This window comes from Xyrauchen texanus, chromosome 47, assembly GCF_025860055.1.
Source record: "Xyrauchen texanus isolate HMW12.3.18 chromosome 47, RBS_HiC_50CHRs, whole genome shotgun sequence".
Taxonomy (NCBI): Eukaryota; Metazoa; Chordata; class Actinopteri; order Cypriniformes; family Catostomidae; genus Xyrauchen; species Xyrauchen texanus.
The window spans coordinates 21,184,750-21,207,813 of NC_068322.1; positions in this window are offsets into that span (position 1 = coordinate 21,184,750).

Consider the following 23,064-nt stretch of genomic DNA (forward strand, 5'->3'; position numbering starts at 1 on the left):
GTCTACATTTGCTGTAATGATATTTTTGAGGTGTTTAGCCACAAAAGTAGCAAAAAGGAGGGAGAAATGAGAATAAAAGTAAATGTAAAAACTGTACATTAGTGCAAAGTTTGTTATTTTCACAATGGATTACAAGCATACTGCTTATTCCATATTGCACAGTATATACTGTGCTGCACACTATTTTAACAGACAATTTTTAAACCGACCTCTGTAACTTGTAATGTTCCAAACAGATTGCTCAATTGTTGTCACATGACCTCACTACATTGCATGTTTAATTCAGTTAGTGGTGTTTAGTGTTAATCTCAGATATTGCATTTGTAATCCAATTTTTACATGTCTAAACTTGTGGCCGTCTGTTCAAATAATGAATGTAGAATATGCTAAAAACCATCTTCTACTTCCGGTTCATTAGTGAAACTGGAAATAGAGGGTCAAGTCAAGTGATAGACAAAAAAAAAAAAAAAAAAAAAGAAAGTGAGATGCAGTATCTCATGTACTGTGCTCTGGTTGTATACTGCACATTTTTCACACTATACACATAACTTTAACATAGGTAGAATGAAAGTAGGCTATTCCCAAAATGTTGTGTCTCCATTCTTTAAAAAGCATGGGCAGATTAAACTTTAAATGTAGATGAGATGAGAACAGGATAGGAGCCGGTGAAATTGATCGATGCTCATGTGCATTAGGTGACCAGGTAGGATTGTGTCATACGTGAAAGGTCACATGGCTGTTACAGATAAGAATAGCACTGCTGAGCTTGCGTGAAAGGCCAATTTATGACATGACTTTCAAACATAAACATCTAAGCACAGACCCACACACTACATAGACTAAAATATTCACTAAGGCCATGTCATTCTCATCCAAGTAGCAGCCACATAGAAATTCTCTGCCAGCAATGTGTCTGTATAGACATACCTTAACGATTTAACTACAAAAAAAAAACACTAAATATTGAACAGTTGCACTGTTATTACTCAGGTAAAAATTACTGTACATTGAACACACTTGACCACATTTCAACCACCAATGATTTAGTGCAGTGGTTGGACTTTTCAGATAGTCGATTAAGCCCTTAGGCAAATATACAACGAATTTCAAACATAAAACTACCCCGTTTAGAATTATGGTCTGCACATGAAAAAGTATCTTTAATAGAACCAAAAATAAAAAAGGAGAAGCGATGATAAAGCACCATACAATACAAAGGGTTAAGATAATCAAATCACAAAATAAGATGTGCCCCATGTGCAAACAGTCTTTATACACTGACATGCAGTTTCTTTCCCCTAAAAACAAGAACACTGAGTGTTTGAACTTGAGCTCTTTATCACTCTTTAGTGACGTTCACACCAGCTGAAGACGTGAATGTAAATTATATTTCTATATTATATTTAGCCTAAAATGTATGAAGAATCAATCCTCTTGTTTGTGATTTTCCTGATTTTATTTTAAGTTAATTTATCTATTTTTATTTTAGACTATTTTAACAGAAGGGGGAAAAGAAACAGAATATTGAAAGAAGATGTCAAATATGAACTGCTCGTCTTTGTTATGAGGGAAAGAGGCAACGTTCATTTCAGAGCTAAAAGGGAATTGCTGTCAAAAGGCCGCCCAAAATATGATTTAAAAGACCTTTTCATGCAGAAAGGAAAAATCATGATATTATCAGTGGATCTGATGTGTGGCTGTTACAACGAATTTGTGCAGATTCTAAAGGCGGGACGCTGGGAATTCGTGTTCAAGTAACAGTAGGAATACATCAGAAAATCTGTGTTTAGGACTATAGGTCATAGCAGTTGCATAGCACTTAATACGCACTGTAGACTTGGGCTAGAATACAGTTTTTGGAATGTATCATCTAGAGACCCTCCAGACAAAAAAATTGATGTGTCAAATCATTCAGAAGATATACTGCAGGTTAAGTGAATTTGGGCCATGACCAAAAAATTTATCAGCTTGAGTCTTTTATACGATTTGACGAATTACATTTATTTTGTTACGTTTTTAGTCATTGGGGTCTCAAGATGATATATAAAAAATGTCATGCAAATCAGACAAACAGTCTAGGAGGAGTTACATTTGTTTTTTTTCTTCTGAAAACATCAAAATGACAGGCAGAAAAAAAAACTGGAGATGTACGTTTCCATTAGCTAATTCCTGTAAGTCTAAAAACATCATTCCTACAAAGTAACTAGATAATAATATTACTTGGCCCCTGAATGATCCGTTCTTTCAAATTTTGGTAAACTTTCCAACCTTCCTGAACCCCTATGAATCACCAAAAATATTATATTTTAAGGAAAATTAGCTTTTTTAAACCAACATACAAATCCATCCTGGTCTCCGCTATTTCGTAATAGCTTGCATACTACACTGTGCCACCTTGTCGTTTTTCTCACAAACACACAATATCCCACCATGCCACACACAGATGCACAACAATGCCAAATAGAGTAATACACCATTGCACAATACTGTAGCCTATATTAAAGCACAATGCAATAATCACAAAATGAGAATATGGTAAAGACGTTGACATGATATGTGTTTATGAGAGTATTTGAGCATGTGTGTACACAGAGAGCTTTAGCGGGATGAGTAAGACGCTGCATTGTTTGTCTCGACTGGCAGGCGTTGTGCTTGAAAAGACATCGTGCTAGCATCCCGCGGGCTAGTACCAGACATCAACAATCGCACTTCAATCGTTCAGCACTGATCCAGCGTGCAGACAGCGCTTAATCATCTGCTCTTAATGCAGGCATACTAGTAACACACAAACACACACACCCACACACACGCCTGGGGAAATGGCTGAGCTCTGGGTTAAAAAGCAGTGCTGTAGCCACCGGTATAAAGGGCCTCTTGGCAGACTGATTCATGCATTTAGCCAAAACGAATTACATTTGTCTCATGCCTTCAACAGAGTTTTACACGTCTTTTCTCATGTTTCGGAGGGCTTTGCGCCGATACGACTGCCCGTAACACCAATTCCTCCAGTTAAATTTACATATCCTGCTCAGAGTTACAAAGTGTCGGCAATCCATAACTATGAGTTCATCTTCTGACAGTAAACATGGGTATTTTCTCAGCTTTTGTAAGACACTTTGCCCTGAGTTCTCACACTGGTGCTTATAAGGGAAAGGTTTGCTAGCAGCTAACTGTATTTTTAGCATATGAACATAGCATGGTGGTAAATTTGACAGTTCAGTTTCTGTTAGTTGTTTTACTCAGAAAAATGATGACTAAGTTTAGAAAGAAAGAGAAAAGGACATCCTTGCTGACAAGACCAGCATATGTTGTGTTTTGATGCTAGTTTGTCTCCAGAGACAAATTGCATGATTAGCTTAACAGGTAAAACTACATTGGTCAACCAACTTCAACAGAACAACCTTGCTGGTTGACAATATTTACAAGCTAGACCAGCATAAGCCAGCCTCAACCAGCATGGAAATTCCAGATGCCCCATGCAACATCTTTCCAAGAGAAGCTGTTTGACCAGATGACACAACGTCAGTTACCAAATGTCTTGATGACTGTCATTCAACACAGAATATGCACTTAAATATCAATGGTATACCAACAACTTACCTTTTAGAGCAATGTTATCAATTTGTGCATATTGTGCAACCTGATACACTCACTTCAGGTCATTGAGCCCCTATTAACAACCTCATGAGTAAAATCAGGTGTGAAAAGGGAAACATCCAAAATGTGGAATGTTGGAGGGTCTTCAGGAATAGGATTGAGAAACACTGTCCTCTAGTCTAGAACATCTTTGTTCACTGTCTGGTAGTAACTCTAACCCAAGTACAAGTCAAAAATATCCATATCTACATTGTTATTATTATTATTATTATTAATAATAATAATAATAATAATAATATTAATGAAATCAGTGAAACTGTTTAGAAATGGAAATAATTTTGTAAATCTGGATCTGTTTGAGGCCTATATTGTTTCTGAACTGTTCTACATGATGAATTTGAATAATTTACAGATCTCATTTGAATTGGGTGAGCAAGTTTCTAAAATTTAGAAACAAAGAATCAAAGATAACTGTTCTAGGTGTGATTTTGGTGGTAATGTTTCTTTGTTCACCAATTCTAATGATGTCTTCATGTGCTATTGGAATTATCCTACTTCCTAATGTTGCATGATCCCAGGATAATTCTTGCATATGTTTTGGGAGAACTCCTATTCTGACACTGTAATACTATACATGTTATTCTGCTTACTGAAGATAATGGCATTTTGGTCAAATACATGCTGTTTTCTCTGTTCATCAAGTCTATACATCAAGCAGATCATGATATATGTAAATATATATATAACCAAATGGCAAGCACTAATAAGGCAGTTGCATTTAGATCAATGAAAACCCTAACTTTCCTTGCATATACTGTAATCCCTCCATTTTGAAATGTTATCCTTCCAACTTGGCAGTTTCCCAGTCACAATAACGACAAGAAGGGGCATTAATGTGCAACTTTGGAGTAGGAAAATTATTTAATTATGATAATTCCAATTGCACAAGAAGGCAGCATAAGTACTACCTCAATTGTGTTGGCTCCATGCTGAAAAGAGGGGGGGGGGGGCAAACTTACCTGTTTATAATATGGTTCATGCTCTTGGTGTGGTGTTTGTTGAGTTGTGCATGGATACCATGTGGAAAAGCGTGATGTCTCCACATGTGCTGTCTCAACAAGTCACATGATAAGATGTGCGGATTGCCTGTTTCCGACATGGAGGCAACTGTGATTTGTCCTCTGCCACCCGGATTGAGGTCGCTATGTCACCACAAGGACTTAGAGCACATTGGGAATTGGGCATTCCAAACTGGGGAGAAAAGGGGAGGGGGAAAAAAACAGGTAACTTTTATTTCTTTAACTCAAAATTGTTAATTCAAACAAAACACAGTCTGGGTGGGTGGCTGTGTGCTGGCTCTCTCTCTCAGTCTCTTGCATGGTTCCTCCTTATATGTCCCTCCTCCCAAGCTTCCTGCATGACATCGAGCACTCGTGGTCACCGCCCATACAACAGCTCGAATGGGGAAAACCCTGTGGAGGCTTTGGGACCTCTCGCAATGGAAATAATAGGGGTTTGAGCCACTTATCGCAATTTCTAGCATTCTCATGTACGAACTTACGAATCATATTATTCAGGGTTTTATTAAACCGCTCCACCAACCCATCTATTTGTGGGTGGTAAACACTGGTGTGAATCAATTTAATACTCAATAATTCGTACAGTTTGTGTAGTGTTCATGATATAAATGTTGTGCCCTGATCAGTGAGGATTTCTTTTGGAATCCCCACTCAAGAGATAATTCCGAAGAGTGCTACGTGATGAGATGTTGTGCAGGGGTTACTGCTTCTGGATAGCGCATAGTCCACCAGAACTAATACAAAGCAATTCCTGAATGCTGTATGTTCTATTGGCCATTGAGGTCCATACCAGTTATTTCAAAGGGAACCTCAACCAAAGGGATCAGGCACAAAAGCACTCTTGGGGTTGCCGGAAGATTCACCAGCTGACATTCACGGCATGCTACACAACACTTGTGAACATCCCCCGTGAATGCCTGGCCAATTGAAATGGGCCATTAGACGGTTTAGTGTTTTTTCTCACCCTAAGTGACCCACCATCGGATTATGATGAGCCATCTGGTATAACATTCCCTGGAGGCTTTTCGGTATCAAAAAATCTTCTTTAGGCTGAGCGTCCTGTGTCACTTGATACAACCAATAATTTATAATAGAAAAATATGGGTATGAGAGTTAAATGTCTGGCTCAAGGTGTGGACAATCAAGTACTTTCACTTGGTTGAAGGTGTGTCTCAGGGTTTCGTCTTGTGTCTGCTCCAGAGGGAAATTCCCGGCAGGGAATCCTCTAAGCGCTGGGGAAGTCAGGACATCTCCCTCCGTACGTCATCCTGATGTGGAGCTGACGTGAATGTCCCTGGCGCCACCTCCGCATCCAGTGCATCGCACGTCTCGCATCTAATAACTTTCTGGCAGGACCCATCCACAAATATTCTTTTTAACAGAGTCTCAAATATTGGCAAATTAGTCCCCCCAGAATTAGTGGATGTGTGAGGCGGGAACTAACCACAGCCTCCACTATGCTTTTGTCCTTTTTTTTTATTTTTTTTAATGCTTTTTATTTTGCCCAAAGGCAAAATAACAGGTATTCTGTATGCTCCAGCTAGATCGGGGGCAGCCCATGGTGTCAAGGATCCAATGTTCCCACCTTCATCTTGGTGCATTGCCCAGGTTCTCCACGACTCCAACCAGCCGGCCTAGGCATTAAACCTGCACTTGCGACAGGAGGTTCAAACACCTGAGGGGGAGAGCGAAGAGACATTGATGTCACTGACAGCTGGGAAACCACGCAGGAATGGGGAGCCGGCTTCAGCACTTACATTCCTCACCTCCGGTGTACCGGGAAAGGCTGGATGACTGGGACAGAGTGAGAGAGAAGAGAGGGGGAAAACAAGAGGGAGTGGAGAAAGATTGAGAGGGATACGTGACACATGGTCCTCAGCAAGTTGGACAGCTTCCAGTGGTGGCACTGGACCCATTCCACTGTTCCATCCAGCAGACAACAGATCAGCTGTTCCAGCAGCACAAGATCAATGACTCCTTCAACATTGCGGTCCTCAGCTAGCAGCCACTTCCGCCAGCCATCACGGAGCTGTTGCATGAAGGCAAATGGGTGGCCACATGTGTACATTTTCAAAGAACTGAAGTGTCGTCGGTGCTGTTCGGAGCTGCAACCGACCCTCTGCAAGATAGACTTCTTCAGGTCGTCATATACCAGGATACTCGCCGCTGGTATTTGTTGTGCCGCAAGCTGGGCTTCCCCGGACAACAGTAGGATGAGTCTGAGAGCCCAATGAGCATGCGGTCAGCTCCAGATCTCGGCTGTCCTCTCAAAGAGGTCTAGAAATACCTCCCATTCTGCCCCCATTTTTATGAGGGCGACCAGAGGCATGGGGGCTGTTGTGTCTGGGGTTGCGGCCGGGGCTTTCTCCCAGTGCAGTAAGCTCCGGATTGCCTGCTGATCCTCATTTTGAGCCCGGAGCACCTCCTGCAATTGGCAATATTGGTCTTGGTGCAGCTCAATGTTGAGCATGGTGCATACAGGCGAGGGATTTGATGAATTCCGCCAATGGTGAGGACTCCATGTTGATGTCTGTTTCCTCCAAATTCCCGGGTTTCGGCACCAGTTTAACAGGGTTCATTCGTGGGGACAAGAAGAAAATGGGAAACGTGGCTTCAACTGAAACAGGTAACTTTTATTTCTTTAAATCAAAATTGTTAATTCAAATGGAACACAGTCTGGGCATGTGTGTGAAGGCTCTCTTTCTCCCAGTTTCTGGCATGGTTCCTCCAAATATTGCTCTCCCCATTGCTCACTGCAATCTGAAACAGGTGTTAGACATATTGTGATCAGGTGTGTGCACCCTAAACACTTTCTATCCAGACGAATGCTCCAACACGCCCCCACCTCCACAGTTGTGTTCTAAGTTCTGGTCCCTCAGCATGGGAAACTGGTGTCCCCACCAGGCTTTTAAACTAGCTTAACCAGCTTCATTAGAAACCATCCTGGTCAACCAGCCTGACCAGCTAGGATTTGTTAGTAAAAAGCAAAGCTATGCTGGCCCAAACCAGCACTAGCCAGCCTAAACCAGCCAAAAAAACAAACCTTGATCCATCCTCTCTGTCCAATTTTTTGATAAATAGATTAGTACTGTCGTAAAGTTGTGCTTTTTCCACCTTCAGCTACTTGCTAAGGTCAAACCCTTTTTATCAAAGAGCAACTTTCAAACATTGATTCATGCTTTCGTTACTTCTCGTCTAGATTACTGCAACTCGCTTTACTATGGTGTCTCTCAATCGTCACTTTCTCGATTACAGCTGGTACAAAACACTGCTGCTTGCACTGGCTTCCGGTTAAGTATAGAATTGATTTAACAATTTCATTGTATGTTTATAAAGCCCAAGGCTGGACTGGGAAGAGAATCGGCCTGGGATTTTACATGGCAACTGGCCCAACTGTTGAGTTGAAAAGGTGTCCTTTTCTGCATATCGAGGCGCCGTTTTGTGGTCCGATCTGCATAATGCGGCGGCACATTGTTGCTTATCGCGGCCCATTCGCCACGTTTCGTGGCCGACCCGTCGGCCCACTGGGAAAATGCCCGGTATACCACATTACCAGTCCAGCCCTTATAAAGCCCTTAATAATTTGGCCCCCAAATATTTGATTGATTTGCTCCATCCATCGAGAAATCTGAGATTGTGTGATCTTGGCCTACTTTCTGTGCCTAGATCTAGACTTAAAAAAAGAGGTGATCGTGCATTTTGTGTCACCGGTCCGAAACTATGGAATAGTCTACCTGTCCACATCAGGCTTGCCCCTTCAATCTCAGCATTCAAATCTGTCCTAAAGACTTACCTGTTTTCTCTGTCTTCTAAAATCCCATAATCATTGTGAATTGTTCATTTTAATATTGTATGTGTTTTTAAGCGATTTCTTTATACTGTACAGCACTTTGGTTAACCTTTGTTGTTTTTAAATGTGCTTTATAAATAACTATTGATTGATTGAAATATTGAAACCAGCCTAGACCAGGATGGGAAACATGCTTTTTAGGAAATATACATTTGTTAGCAACACAAAACACCACAAAACCACAAGACTTTATTATAAGTCATTCATGTAGAAGCTCTACTGAAGATCTTTTCACACTATCATGCTGCAAACAGATATTTTCAGACAGGTTGTGCCAGAGGGGGGAATGAGTTACTTTGCCAATGTAATAGTGCACTCTTGGTTTGGACAGGTATATTCAACTCAATTTCAGACCCGTTGCTTGTGGTTGCTACACATTCTAATTGCTGGTCAAATATTTCCCCCACATAAATAAATAAAAATGCAACAAAGTTGTTCTTAGCAGCACTTTCCAGTGTGTAGGACAAAGAACTGTCTACTTTTCAAGAGACATTTTTGGCTGTACAATGAGCTGCTACATGGTTATTTGGTTCTGTTGGATATCTCTGAAAATAAGACACAATATCACCTGAATTTTTGCTTCTCGGATCAAATTAATGTATTTTATTGATTTTTAGATGTTATTATTATAATTTTTTTATATATATGTTTTTTATAAAAAAAAATTACTGGGAAAAAAAGACCAACATTTTAAAAAAAATTTATTGTGTGTGTGTTTTTTTTTTTTTTTTGCAATGTGCAACCTTTGAATGTAAGATTGTGGCTGTTTTAGGTTAGTTGCTGTATCTTCTGTTTCATATAGCGATTTTATAGGCAGTCCAGTTCAAATCAAAATTGTAATCTTAGTGGTTTAACTGGCAAATTTCATTAATGGTAATGACTTCTTAAATTATTTGTACTGATAGCCTAATAAATTTTATTGATAATGTGATAACACAGGTGCCATCGACTAGATACGGGTACCAAAAGCAATTTACATTCTATTTTTAATCAAAACCTGAACATTTAAAATGAAAGAGGAGAGTGTTCATTTTTCTGTATAAGTAAAACAGGAGCAAGCCAGATGAAGAGAGAGAGAGAGATAAAAAGAGTGTGAGAGAGAGAGAGAGATGGACAGAGAGGCAGTAGGTGGATGATAAAAGCTTGCCCTTCCGCTTGGGGATTTGACTCTCACTTTTCCCAAATGTCAGCAGACATCTGTTTCATATTTATGATTATTATCCTCCACTCCCCACAAGCCGGTTAACACTTAAATGATTCTATCACTTTGTGGGGTCGCCCGCTGCCTTATACTGCATAATTTATGAGGCTAATCTGTCAGTAAAAAAAAAAACAGAGAGCCAGCAAAAGGAAGTGTGTAAGGCCAGATGAAGTGTGTATGTGTTATAAAATGTTCTACTGGAAGCTGAGCCAAAGGCCTGTTAATGTACAGTAAGTGCTATCAGGATGGAATTGGTGAGAATTAAATTGGAGAGTCAGGTGTTAGGTGGACTTAAAGCTGAAATATAACATTTCTGCATCACTAGTGCCACCAAACAGAGTTGCAAAAATAAACAATGTTTTTAGATCAGTTATCTATATTTACATTTACTTGAGTAAGTTTTTGTGGAAAAAAATGACTTTTAGAGTTGGTTTAAAAGAGGGTACTTTTTACTCTCACTCAAGTAAATTTCTAATGAAATTATTTTACAATGGGTGCCGTTACTGTTGTTCCATTACTGGGTTTAATTTGAATGAATGCATAACTTATCGAGAGATTACTGAATGGGACTTTTACAAGATTGGAAGTTCACAGCTGCGTGTGCTGAGCCGGTATCACAGACTGTCACTCAATCACTGCTGCAGCTTGAAATTAGAAATGCATTGTGGGTAATTGTGCATTCAGAGGTTGCATAATGTTCTGCACGTGCACAACAAGGTGTGCGGGCGTATGTGTGAGATGTGCAGGCGCGAGGCAACCGTGGCGATGAGAGTGGCTGTGTCCGCAATCGTCCACTCGTTCACTATTTCCTATATAGTGAATGGCAGTTAGTGCACTATATCTCAGCAGTAAGTGAACGAAATGAGTGAATTCGGACATGAATGTCGAAGCTCTGGGGCTGGTGCAGAATCGTCGCATATGAAATTTTTAAATACTTGGGCACTATTTGTTATTCTTATTAAATCATATATTAATACAATAGAGTGTACTTGAAATTAGAGTGCATTGTGTGTAAGAATGAGTGAACAAAAGTAAGGAAAGAGTGGCTCACACTCCTACAAATTAGTGGGCACTCGAAATAGTGCACTAGGCTATATATTGGATAGGGAGTGGTTTCAGACTCAGCGAGTGTTCCACAACTGGAGTTGGTGCCCTACGTAGGCTGTTTACTCTGCATTTAGAGAGTGGCGGTACTGCTGTACAGAACTAATGATCTAAATACTTACGACAATGAAAACTGTAACTACACTAAAATAAGAATCCACACAGGACTTTAAAAGTTTTATGGATTACTTTTTGCACTGTTACTTGAGTACAGTTTTTGGATACTCTACCCATCTCTGTACAAGACACAGAGTTTAATCCTGTGACAACCAGGAAGTAATCTTGTTCACATTAACAATGGTAAGCACAATTCAGAGGTTGCATAATCACTCTAAAGGGGCATTTTTAGTCCACTGACAGCTAGGTTTAGGGTTGGGGTTTGTGAGTAGAGTTAAAATATGAGTTAAAATAGTTATATAAATATAACTACATTTTGGCACTACTCTTTGGACATTTCACTCAGAAATTGGAGGTCACACATGTCCATATTTTCAACAACACTTCCAGGTTCAGCTACTCGGGGGCAAGTATTAAATTTGGTAGATTTCAACTTTAGACCTACTGTTGCCAAATTCAGTTTGATCAGTCTCGATTCAGAAGAGATTGACCACTGTGTAGGATCTAGGGCAAAAGAAGAAATTGGAAAAAGGTAGTGCTCCTGTAGATGGCACACCAATGGACCACCCATATTGAGTCAAAAAAAAAAAACGACAACAACAATAAGAGCTGGTTGAAATGGCAAGCGGCAATTTAATTGGTTGGCTTCTATGCAATTTACAGGAATCTGGGATCAAAGACGAGAACACTAGGAATCAAAGTTCTATTTATAAAGTAGTAATTCTGCTTCAATGAACACTTCTGTTGAAGAACTAGTCACTGGATTTGCCAAAGTTTGTAAGGATCATTTCATCAAATCTTGGAAAGGTTTTGAGAGTTACATTTGTTTTCAGATTTACATGCCCCTAAACCTCATGTAAAACAACAAACTGTGGTTGGTGTCCACAGTCAATGTGACTGTGTACGAATTTGTATGAATATAAGTTAATGTCATCAACTGAACAATGGATGGTTGCTTAAATTCCACCTTTGTTTGTTTGTCTTTATTGGTCTAGTGACCTCAAATATCCCTCATATTTTACAGTTTGTTTATCATATATCTGATTAGGTCATCAGATTTAAAAACAATTCCAAAACATTGAACAATTTCAAAATCTCTTGCACCAGGATGAAGGAAGTGTGTAAAACACTTGCCATTGTACTTGCCATTGTTTTTGATTTTACGCCCACAATGTGACTCAAAAACGCCCTCTTCTCTACATCCAAATGTTGTTCATTTCTATCAACCCTGGACTGTTGGTTTCTCTGTCATCCCATCCTTCAGGCCCAACGTGTCAGCCATCCCTCTTCACACGTACATAAACCCAATCCGCACCCCACTCCTGTAAGCGTTATTATAAAAAGTACACAGTTTCGATAGAGTGCCCCTTCTGACATTTCCCACTTATTAGCTAGTTTTCATACAGGCTTCAATCAGCCTTCGTAATCCTCCGAGGGGCAAGAGCAGTTTTAATTCACCGATCGACCGATAAGCCAAGCAAGAGCGAGTGAGCGCCTGCCATAGCAATCCAGGCCTACAAAAAAGAAGTAAAAAAATGACGAGAGAGAGAGACAGGGAAAGATAGAGAGAGAAAACGATTTACACATAGATGAATCGTGCTTACAAGATGGAACCTTAGGCATTAGCCGCGGATCTGAATTTCCTATCTGCCTCTCTCTCTCTCTCTTTCTGCCCCATTCTTTTTTCTGTCTCTCTCTCCTACTTCTCCACCATTACCGTTGCTGATTGCAATCTTTCAGCGCCATTGGGTCCTGTGCCTGGGTTCTGTTTAATCTGCCTTTAATCCGATAGATTTTAAATATTCCCCCTGCTCCCGCAGACTGCAGGCAATTAACTAGCCTTCTGATGCTCTTCTTATCAGTTGCCTCCTTGTATCTGCACGAAGCAGCCTCCAGACACTGCCAGACTGACGAATAATACCCGCCATTTACCGCAGAGACCAGCCAACATGCTGCCGCTCCTTTGCATTATAAACAGGTATTTGGTAAACATATCATATACACACGCACATAAACACACAAACAACGACACCCTGCAGATTTCACGTGAATGTGCGGCAGGCAAACAAAAGGTGTGTTTTAAGTGTAGAACATTTTGTTGTGTCTATGCGGATTCTGAAACGTAACCAAATAGTGATAAACACACACACAAAATATAGACGTGAATAGTGTCACTTACAGTGACAAAATATCGCTAAACTGTGCATGTACCATTTTGTTTGCTGTTATTTTAAGTGTAGAACGTTTTGTTGTGTCTATGAAAACGTGAAAAGTAAGCAAATATAGGAAATATAGACATAATGTTAAACTGTGCATTCACTGTTTAGTGTCTATGTGGAATGTGAAACATAGGTAAAAACTAATAAACAAACACAAAATGAAGGCATGAATACAGATGTTAACAGCGATAAAACATTGTTTAACTGTGCATGCACCATTTGTTTTTGTTTGTTTTTTTATGTATAATGTATAATGTTTTGTATATGTGGAATGTGAAACATGTAAATACTAATAAAGAAATAAACAAAATATACACATAAATAGCAACAAAATATTGTTCAGTTTTGTTTTGTAAGTATAGAACATTTTGTTTTGTCTATGTGGAATGTGAAACATCTGTAAACAAATCTAACAAACATCAAATATAGATGAATATAGACATTGTTTTTTTTTTTTTTTTTTTTTAAGTGTATAACATTTTGTTGTGTCTATGTGGAAGACAATACATACACAAATACTAATAAATAAATACACAATATAGAGACTTAAACAGCGAAAAACATATTTGTGTTTTTTGTTGTGTAGAGTGTTTTGTGTTAAGGCAGGACATGAAACAAATGCAAATACAATTAAACAAACACAAACAAAATGCAGATACAACCACCGAGGACATTGTTTCGAATTTCAGTAAGTATGGACCAATCTTTTTACAGTCTGTCTTGAAACATATGCAAATACTCATAAAACACACAAAACACACATCAATAAACTGTTAACGTAAACAGCTACATTTTCTCTCATTTATTTATTTATGTATTCATTTATTTTAATTTTAGTGTAGAACATTTTGTTGTGACTGTGTGGAACGTAAAATATGCACAAATACTAATAAACAAATGCACTCAACATATAGACAAGGATATAGAACTAAACCGCATCAAAACATTATTTAGTTTTCTGTTTGTTTCTTGATGCTTTTTAAGTGTAGAAATTTGTGCTGCATCTATGAGGAACATTAAACCTATGCAAATACAATGCATACACAAAATATAGACGTGAATATAGAAAAACACTGCAACAAAACATAATTTCATTTTTTATTTGTTTGTTTGTTTGTTTTTGTTACTGAAGAATGGAAAAAATGTACCCTGTACAACAATTGTTTTTGTGACTTTGTGGAATGTAAAACATACACAAATACAAATAAACAAACATGCAAAAAAACATATTTTTTGTTTTGTTTTTTGTTTGTTTGTTTGTATGTTTATTTTTACGTTTGTTTATTTTTAAGTTTAGAATGTTTTGTTGTGTCTGTGGAGTGTGAAACGTACGCAAATACCAATAGGCAAACAAAATGTAGGTGACATAAACAGTGACAAAACGTCCTTAATCTGTGTGCGCTACATTTTGTTTTCTGTCTGATATTTCTATAAGACTTTGTTTTGTTGTGTCTATGCAGAATGTGAAATGTACACAAATTCAAAAGTATATAAAAATGAACAAAATATATATTTGAAAGTAGATGTTCACAGCAACGCATTGTTGAACAAAGCATACATGATTTGTCTTTTGTTTTGAACAGAATTTAAGGTATATTTTTAGTGTAGAGTGTTTTGTTGTGTCTATGTGGAACGTGAAACATACACAAATACAAATAAACAAAACACATAATATAAATGTAAATATAGACACAAACAACAACAAAACATCAGATGTTTTTGTAAGGGTTGCACATTTTGTTTTGTCAATGCGAAACGTAAAATGTACGCAACTACAAGTATGTATATCAATATACAGCAGATGTTAACTGCTACAAAACATTATTCAAATGAGCATACATCATTTGTCTTTTGTTTTGAATTGATGGTGCATTTTAAGTGTAGATAATTTTTATATACAGTAGATGTAGTAATTTAGACAATCATCTAACTCGGCATGCACCATTTTTCTTTTGTTTCCAAATGGAATTATCTATTGAAGTCTGGAACTAGTTATTTGCATTAGGGAAGTGTATTATCAGCGAGGGTTTCCAATCGAAATACACACAGCGATAAACAAGCAAAATACACAGATAAGACTGAAGAGATTGCTCGAATCTGGCTGACACACTAATACGCACAAATACACATAAAAATAAAATCACAATAATGCAGCTTGTTGTAATACACACACACACATTCACACACTTTCCTCATATCTGCCTTTTTCCTTGATTGTTGAGTATCAGGGATAAGATGTTTTAATCGTCTTGTTCCTGGGAGGAGTTTGCTGTGACTTATTCTTTGTCTCAGCGCTAAAGCTTTATATCAGCGATGACAGTATCTCTGTGTCTCACACATGCACGTACAAAGAGAGAGTGCACTGGCTCAAGTAAACCCTTGATAAGGATCACTTAAGAGTTATATGACATCATCAGACTGTGACAGGTTTTTGGTTTAGAAAGCCAGCTTTTAATTGGTCATTTACATTAATGGTGCCAAAAGATCAATAGATTGGTGCCAAGTACAAGGCCTGTCATAAAGGAACACTGGTATCTTTCCATCACACACATTCACACTCATCACATTAAGCTTTTTTCGGTAATTAATGAGTGATGATTGCTAAGGCAGTAAGTGTAAGTACAGTTGCAGTTGTAGAGGACCTTTGTTGGTTTTAAAGGCCCTGTCTCACTCTTTTTTTCAGTGTCAAGTTTCATTGCACACATACCACTTGCCATTATAATCGAATTTGATTACTGTTACACTAACTAGATTGGCTACCACCTTTCTATTAGCAAGAAAATGATGCACAGGTGTACACGCACTTAATACAGTGATACTGAATCCTTGGTTTCCACACAAGTTTTGACAATGATTTCATGGCATTTGCATCAAAGTGATTATAGTGTTAAGGCTGTTTAAATGAATCACATCCATGTTTCCCAGTGCACTGAACTCTATGGAGCCTCAACGGCAAGCTACAGCATTGCTCGCAGTGTTGTAGAGTGATGCTAAAAGTTCAAACGGTTTCATCTTTGACCTCATTTTCAGATAATTACTGGGCAATTAATGTATCAATGACATATTAATACCTGGGCAGTGGTGGCAAGGAAATGAAAACAAGATGGAAGACTGATCCTGGGCTCTTTTAGAGAGAGTTGTTAAGACACCATGTAAAATAAATATCATTACATTCAGGGGTGAATTCACTAAGCAGTTGTGCAAAAAACTGCATCTTATTCACTAACCTCCCGCAATCTAGTTTAAAATAGTACTGTGAGTATTTAAGTTAAGTCATTGTCATTCCTTTCCATGCAAATACACCTCCTTTATATGGACATTATGCTCATTGTAGATTGCATTCCTGAAACCTTGTGCTATTTGCCTGATGCAATTTACATCACATATTACTGCCCGAGGAAAGCAGATGGTATCCTGAAATATTCAAAAGAGATATTTGTGTACATTTCTGATCGATCAAGGCAGCAGTGATTCAACCAATAATTATAAAATGTTTGAGAAGAGCATGATGATACATGGTGTAGTGAAATGTCAAATGCAAATAACAATGCATGTTAAAAAGATGTTTCAGGCGTCTGCATCACAGTAGTGGAGTGATGGTACTGGTAGAGTGTGTCAGGTTGCGGTGGTCTGCACGGTGCGGAGCACCTATTCCAGTAAAGGGTAGATTTGAGTACCCCCAGTGGATTTGATCGGCGAATTCCTCCGCCGAATTGCAGACCCACAGGGCTAGGGAGAAAAAGCGCAGTATTATCTCATTACCTCGTGTAAGGCCCGGTTGAAAACTCGCAAGTCCAAGATTGGTGGAAAGCCACCGCCTTTCTTGGGTACGATGAAGTAAGGGCTATAGAGACCCTTCTTCATCTCAATTGGAGGGACAGGCTCTATCGCGTCTTTGAGCAAAAGGGTCACGATTTCCAGGCGCACGGATTTGGCATGTTCGCCTTGTACTGCGGAAAAGCGGACGCCCGCAAAGGCGGGCAGGGGCCTGGCAAACCGAATTGTGTAACTGAGTCGGATGGTCCTGGCCAGCCAGCAAGATGGGTTGGGAAGTGAAAGCCACGCATCCAAGCTCCGTGCTAGGGGCACTAAAGGGGCGATTATTTTTGACGTACCCGGCAGGGGGCGGGTTAGTGACTGAGGAGGAGGTCCAGCGTCGGCGTCCTCTAGACTCATCAGAACTGGCCGGCCGGTGGACAGTCGTGGCTTGGCTGGAGGCGGGGGTTCCGAGTCCAGGGGACTGTCAAGGTCTGGTGGACGAGTGCCATGAGAACGGCATTTTCGGGCCAGGTGACCCAGAGACAAAGGAAATCGCTCTTTTATTGAGAATTTGGGTATCACAGCCCCGGAGGGGTGTGGCAAATGAAATAACTTCAAATAAAGATTCTCCTCCTGGCCCTCCACCAGGAGTCGATCGTCTCAGGAGCGCCTAGGAGCCTTCTGGGTCCACGAGGGGGTCCGTGAGACAAGGGGCGTGCGCTTCCTGCGGGGTGCTCGACGCTGGGGCTGAGAGCTGGGCCCGGGTTGAGGCAGAGCATGTTTTCTAGCCACAGGAGGATGCCCTCGGTGAGCAGACAGGGCTTGGCCAGCGAGACGGGCAGGATGTGTGAGATGGCATCCGTCTGCTTTTTCACCACGGAGAACTGCTGGGCGGAGTCCTCGACGTGTCGCCGAAGAGGCCGAACTGGGAGACAGGAAGCGTGTCTTGTCCGTCTCGCGCATCTTGACCAAGTTCAGCCACAGATGAAGTTCCTGAACCACGAGTGTGGCCATCACCTGCAGTTCCTGACTGCGCTGTGGCCCTGAGGGCGAGGGCGATCTCTGTACGCAGTTCCTGCAGCACATCGGGATCAGGACTACCCTTGTGCAGATCTTTAAGTGCCTTGGCCTGGAGGACTTGCAGGAGTGCCATGGCATGCAGGGCGGAAGCGGCCTGTCCGGTGGTGCTGTAGGCTTTAGCGGTCAATGATGACATCTTCCTACAGGCCTTGGAGGGGAGTACAGAGCAACCCTGCCAGTTGGCGGCGTTCACGGGGCACAGGTGGATCGCATCCGCCCTATCCACCTGGGGAATCGTTGTGTACCCATGGGCCGCTCCGCCGTCAAGGGTAGTGAGAGCGGATGAACGAGGGGTGCGTACACCCCAAGAACCAATCATCCAGCCATGATGGGTGTGGGGAGGATGGAGGGTTTCAGTCAAACCCCACGCTGGAGGCCCAGGCAAGGATGTCGGACATTTGGGCGTCAGCCTCAGCCTGGGCGTGCTGGCCCAAAGGTGGCAGCCCAGACGAATCCTCTGCATCAGATGCCGGACCGCTCTCCGATGCAGCTGTGAACTCATCCAGCGCGGGGGGCTCAAGAGGATAGGCAGGCTGGCTGTGAGGTGAGGCGCTGTTGCCTCGAGACGAATGGGAGTCAACGAGCGTGCCGGGGGGGCGGGGAATTCGCAGGGACGTACCCAGCGAAACCGCGCCCGCTGCCATCCCCGGATCATCCTCAATCCCGTGTGAAGAAGGAGCGACGCGGGGGGCGACAGGAGTGGCGTTCCTTCGGTTGAAAGAAAGCCGCGACCACGACATTGCCATGGTAATGTTCTCGCAATGAGAACATGAACCATCCACAAATGCTGCCTCGGTGTGATCGCAGCCCAGACACATTAGACAGCGCCTGTGGCTGTCTTAAGCAGAGAGCACTCTAGGAACCTCACAGGGGTGGAAAGGCATCTTTACAAAGACGAGTCCTGAAAAGGACGTTCAACGCCGCTGTGTATTGTTCTTTTAGAGAGAATTACTCTTTTAGAGAAAATCACTCTTTTATAAAGCACTCTTTTTAGTATTGCGCTGTCGAATCGCCCAGGGGCAAACTGCACTGCCGTGCAGAGAAGGAGACAGCCGCTGAAGTGCGCTGTATATCCAACAGCAGTAATCGCTCAGAGGTAGAGGAACAGGTGTGTGACTCGCAGCTCACTGCATACACGACCATCGTCTCCAAAGAAAATTTCTGAATGAAACATTCATTTCTTCGCCTTTATACCCATATGTCCGGGGGGGGGGGACATGCAAATTCTGTTCGCCAACTTCTCATATCAGAGGTATATTCGGTGCTCAAAAGAGACCCTAGTGTCGCTTCTTCGACACAACGTCGAATTGACCGACAGACCGAGAACTGTTAATATTGGCTGATTTTAGTTTATGATTTTGTATGATTTGATCAATATGATTAATAATACTTACATTGTCTATAATTTAATATAGATTACTTCCAAATCCTGAAGAGAATCACATTTTCCATGCATATAAAAAGAGTGTGTCACTGTCATAGAAATGTGCCTGACATTCAACAAGGACGCAGTTAATGCACAAAACAGCTCAAGTCTATAATTCTATTCTTCTAATTCATTGCATCCAGAAAGAATTTACACAACCAACATCCTAGGAATGTGCTGTCTTTGTTTATATCACTGGTGCTTGACAGAGAATTAACTATATAATAGGACGCAGATGGTGCAATACCTGGAGAAGAACCCCAGAATTAAACTGCACTTGACCCAGCCCATTAGCACTTTGGGCATGCAATTTCACCAAACCTTCTTGTGCATAGACACAAACACACCAAAGCTCCATGACCATGTCCATTAACTTTGTGCTTATGATATATCGCATAGTGCTGCGCTAAGTGCTTCACAGTCTTGTTTTTATTCCCATCAATAATCAAAGATGGTGCTACTCTGAATAAGGTTCATAGACGTTTACAACAGTTTACTTTATGTGAAAATGTTCTATAGTACTGTAAGTAGCTATGTAAACATAAGGCTGTTGGCAATTTATTATTTTTTAAAGCATACTTTAACATAAGCTCTGTTTCACATTTAAAAAGACATACAAATCGAAGTGTACATTTTTAAATCAAGTGGAAAAAGAGATTGAGGCAGTTTTGAAGAGAAAATGTACCCCCTCCATAAGGGTCACTCCAGGAGTGTGGCCCAATTTTACCCCCTCTCTTCAGGTTTTCATCGCCAGCTCTCTGTTTCTCTGTCTCTATGTCTCTCTCTACAAATTACATAGAATCACATATAGACATTCCAAAGAGCTTCTTATGTACCAGCTACAGGTCTCTCTCTCTCACCCACAGACTCCGAGATGAGGAAGGCAGCCAATCAGAATCATTTGATCTTATCAGCATGCACTCCATCATGGGGGGTGGGGTGGGGTGTATGTGATGTTCTGCTGAGGAGCTAAGTCGCCACGGCGACCGTTAAGCCCGCCACGGTTCCACTTGCTCGGTGGGGCTGTATGAGCCCCAGGCGGGATTTGTGACAGCGAAATCACATCAGCCTATGCTGATTTACCCCCTCACTCTCTCTCACTCTCTCTCTCTCGCTCTCTCTCTATCTCTTTCACTCACTCCCTACCTCCGATTTACAGAGAGAGAGAGAGAGAGAGAGAGAAGGGGAAAAATATCTTACACTGTGCTTTTTAATAGGAAAACGATCACTATCTCTAAATTGAGTCCCTGCAAACTTTAATAAAGGCTACAGGGTTGAGTGCCATTTTGCATGCTGATTTCAGACTGATTGGAGGCTTTTTTTATGAGAGAAGGGTTGCCATGGTAAAGCTGCTTTTGCAGCATTCCAACAAACTGCCATCTCACAGAGAGAGAGAGAGAGAGAGAGAGAGAGAGAGAGAGAGAGAGAGAGAGAGAGAGAGAGAGAGAGAGAGAGCACAAAAAAAACATGAAATACTTCCATTCGTAATCTTCGTTTTTTCTTCTAAAAGTGATTGTCAGAATAAGCAAGAGTGTATAAGTGATTCTATAATTTATAATAAGGGTAAAGAGAACAATATTCAATCTCTGGGTGTGACCAAAATGACCCACATGTTAAAATCTCAATATTGAAGATGCGTAAATTAAAACCGCAGGAGGAAATGCAATCACATGATGAACAGTTTTGTGTCTCCTTGAAAACTACATTGGTATTAAAATCTATTTATAGCAGTGTCTTGCTTTAATGCGATGAGCAGCTTTATTTGTATAGATGTTGGATAATCCTAAAGACTTTATATGGTCCGAGAGATTTACCAAACATTTTCATTAGATATACTGCAGCCATTCTGATGAGATTCAATATTATACAATTAAATGAACTTCTACACAGTTTCATCACTGTGTGTGTGTGTGTGTGTGTGTGTGTGTGTGTGTGTGTGTGTGTGTGTGTGTGTGTGTGTGTGTGTGTGTGTGTGTGTGTGTGTGTGTGTTGAAAAAATGCCAGAGGAAACAAAGATGAAAATACAAATATAGTTTGGTCTTTTCTAGATTGTTTCATAATTACAAAAGACTTTTATTAAATAATGTTATTCATGTAGATTTTAAAACATGAATTATGTTAAATTCTAGGGCAAGCATAAAAGTGCCTATGAAAATGTATTAATTGCTATTATTATTATTATTAAATATTGATTTTATTTAAAATGTTATAGCTTCTAGAAATCATGAAAATGACATTGAAAAAATAGGAGCCTTGTCAAAAAAATGCTGCCTTTTTACATTTATATCAAGATTGTGAGTTGATGCCAGATTTTATATACAAAGTCGTATGTCCTCAGAATTTGCAAGGACCACTTTTCAATATTTTCCACAACAAAAAATAAATAAATAAAAAATACATTTGACAGACTCACTCGTCGTTCCTCTACCCAGCCTCTTAAATGTTTTTATCCCCCTGGATAGAAAACATTTTCTATCCAGGAAATACAGCCCCTCATAAATCATTTCAAGGGAGAAATATGTGCTGCTGAGTGTGTGTTGAGTGCGACATTGAACAAGGAGGAAATATGGACATTATTTTGAATTTGTATCAATTATTGTTATTTTAGAAAGTAACTTAAAAATAAAGTTACATTTTCAATGAAGTAATCTAATTGCAATTAATTATTAATTTGTAGTGGATTACCTTTTTGAGTAACTTACCCAACTGATTGGGAATTGACTGGATTGTGGGAAGTGGAAGTTGCGTGCGAGAATGGAGCTAAACACGAAATTGCTAAAACAACAGCTAAATGCCGAATTTGCTATCCATTGCAATTGTGGTCCCTGCCCTCGCGGCCTAATTGATGTCAGCGCAAAAGTCATTCTATAGGCCGAGCAAGTAATTACAATTTGTTGAAAGAATACGAAGGCAAACATTTCTTTCTTTGGAATGAAATGTACTCATGAATTGTGCACCTTCTGAACAAGTATGTGTATTAAGTTTAAAAAAGTGTTATTTGTAATATTATGCTCACTTATGTGTATGTGTACATTTATGTGTATGTGTGTAAAATATCAAATTTACTGAAATAAGAGAATTCACTGAACTCTAGGTAATGGCGGTGTCTTCAAACACACAAACACTTTTCACACACTCTCCTGCCAGCTCTATTACAGCCCTAGAGGTGAGTAAAGCTTCCTCACACAGCGAAACGAGAAAATACGGTGTGTAGCTCTCCAGAGATCTGCTCACAGGGCAGGGTGCCAGCACCTGGCACAGAAGAGTACCCAGTGCCTGCCATGCCATGCCACCCAACCCCCTGGCATCAACCCGTCACCTGCAGGCAATTTGACCGGCAAGCCAATCAGATCTCAGCTCAAGGTGGGGGCGTGGCCACTTCAAGGAGCTTTGCAAATCAATCTGTTAGGGGGATGATTTCAAGAGAAGCACATATGTGCACAGATAACACACATAGAACAAATTTCTGCCATTTAAAATGCCAAAAGTGCACTCAACTGCATGTTGTATCTGGATGTATGCCTAGTCATAACGCACTACTCGATCATTTGATCATCATTTAATGAATTACTGCTGCCATGATCTCTACAAAATGTGTGTCTTTTAAACAAAAAAACAGCTTTCTGAAGGGG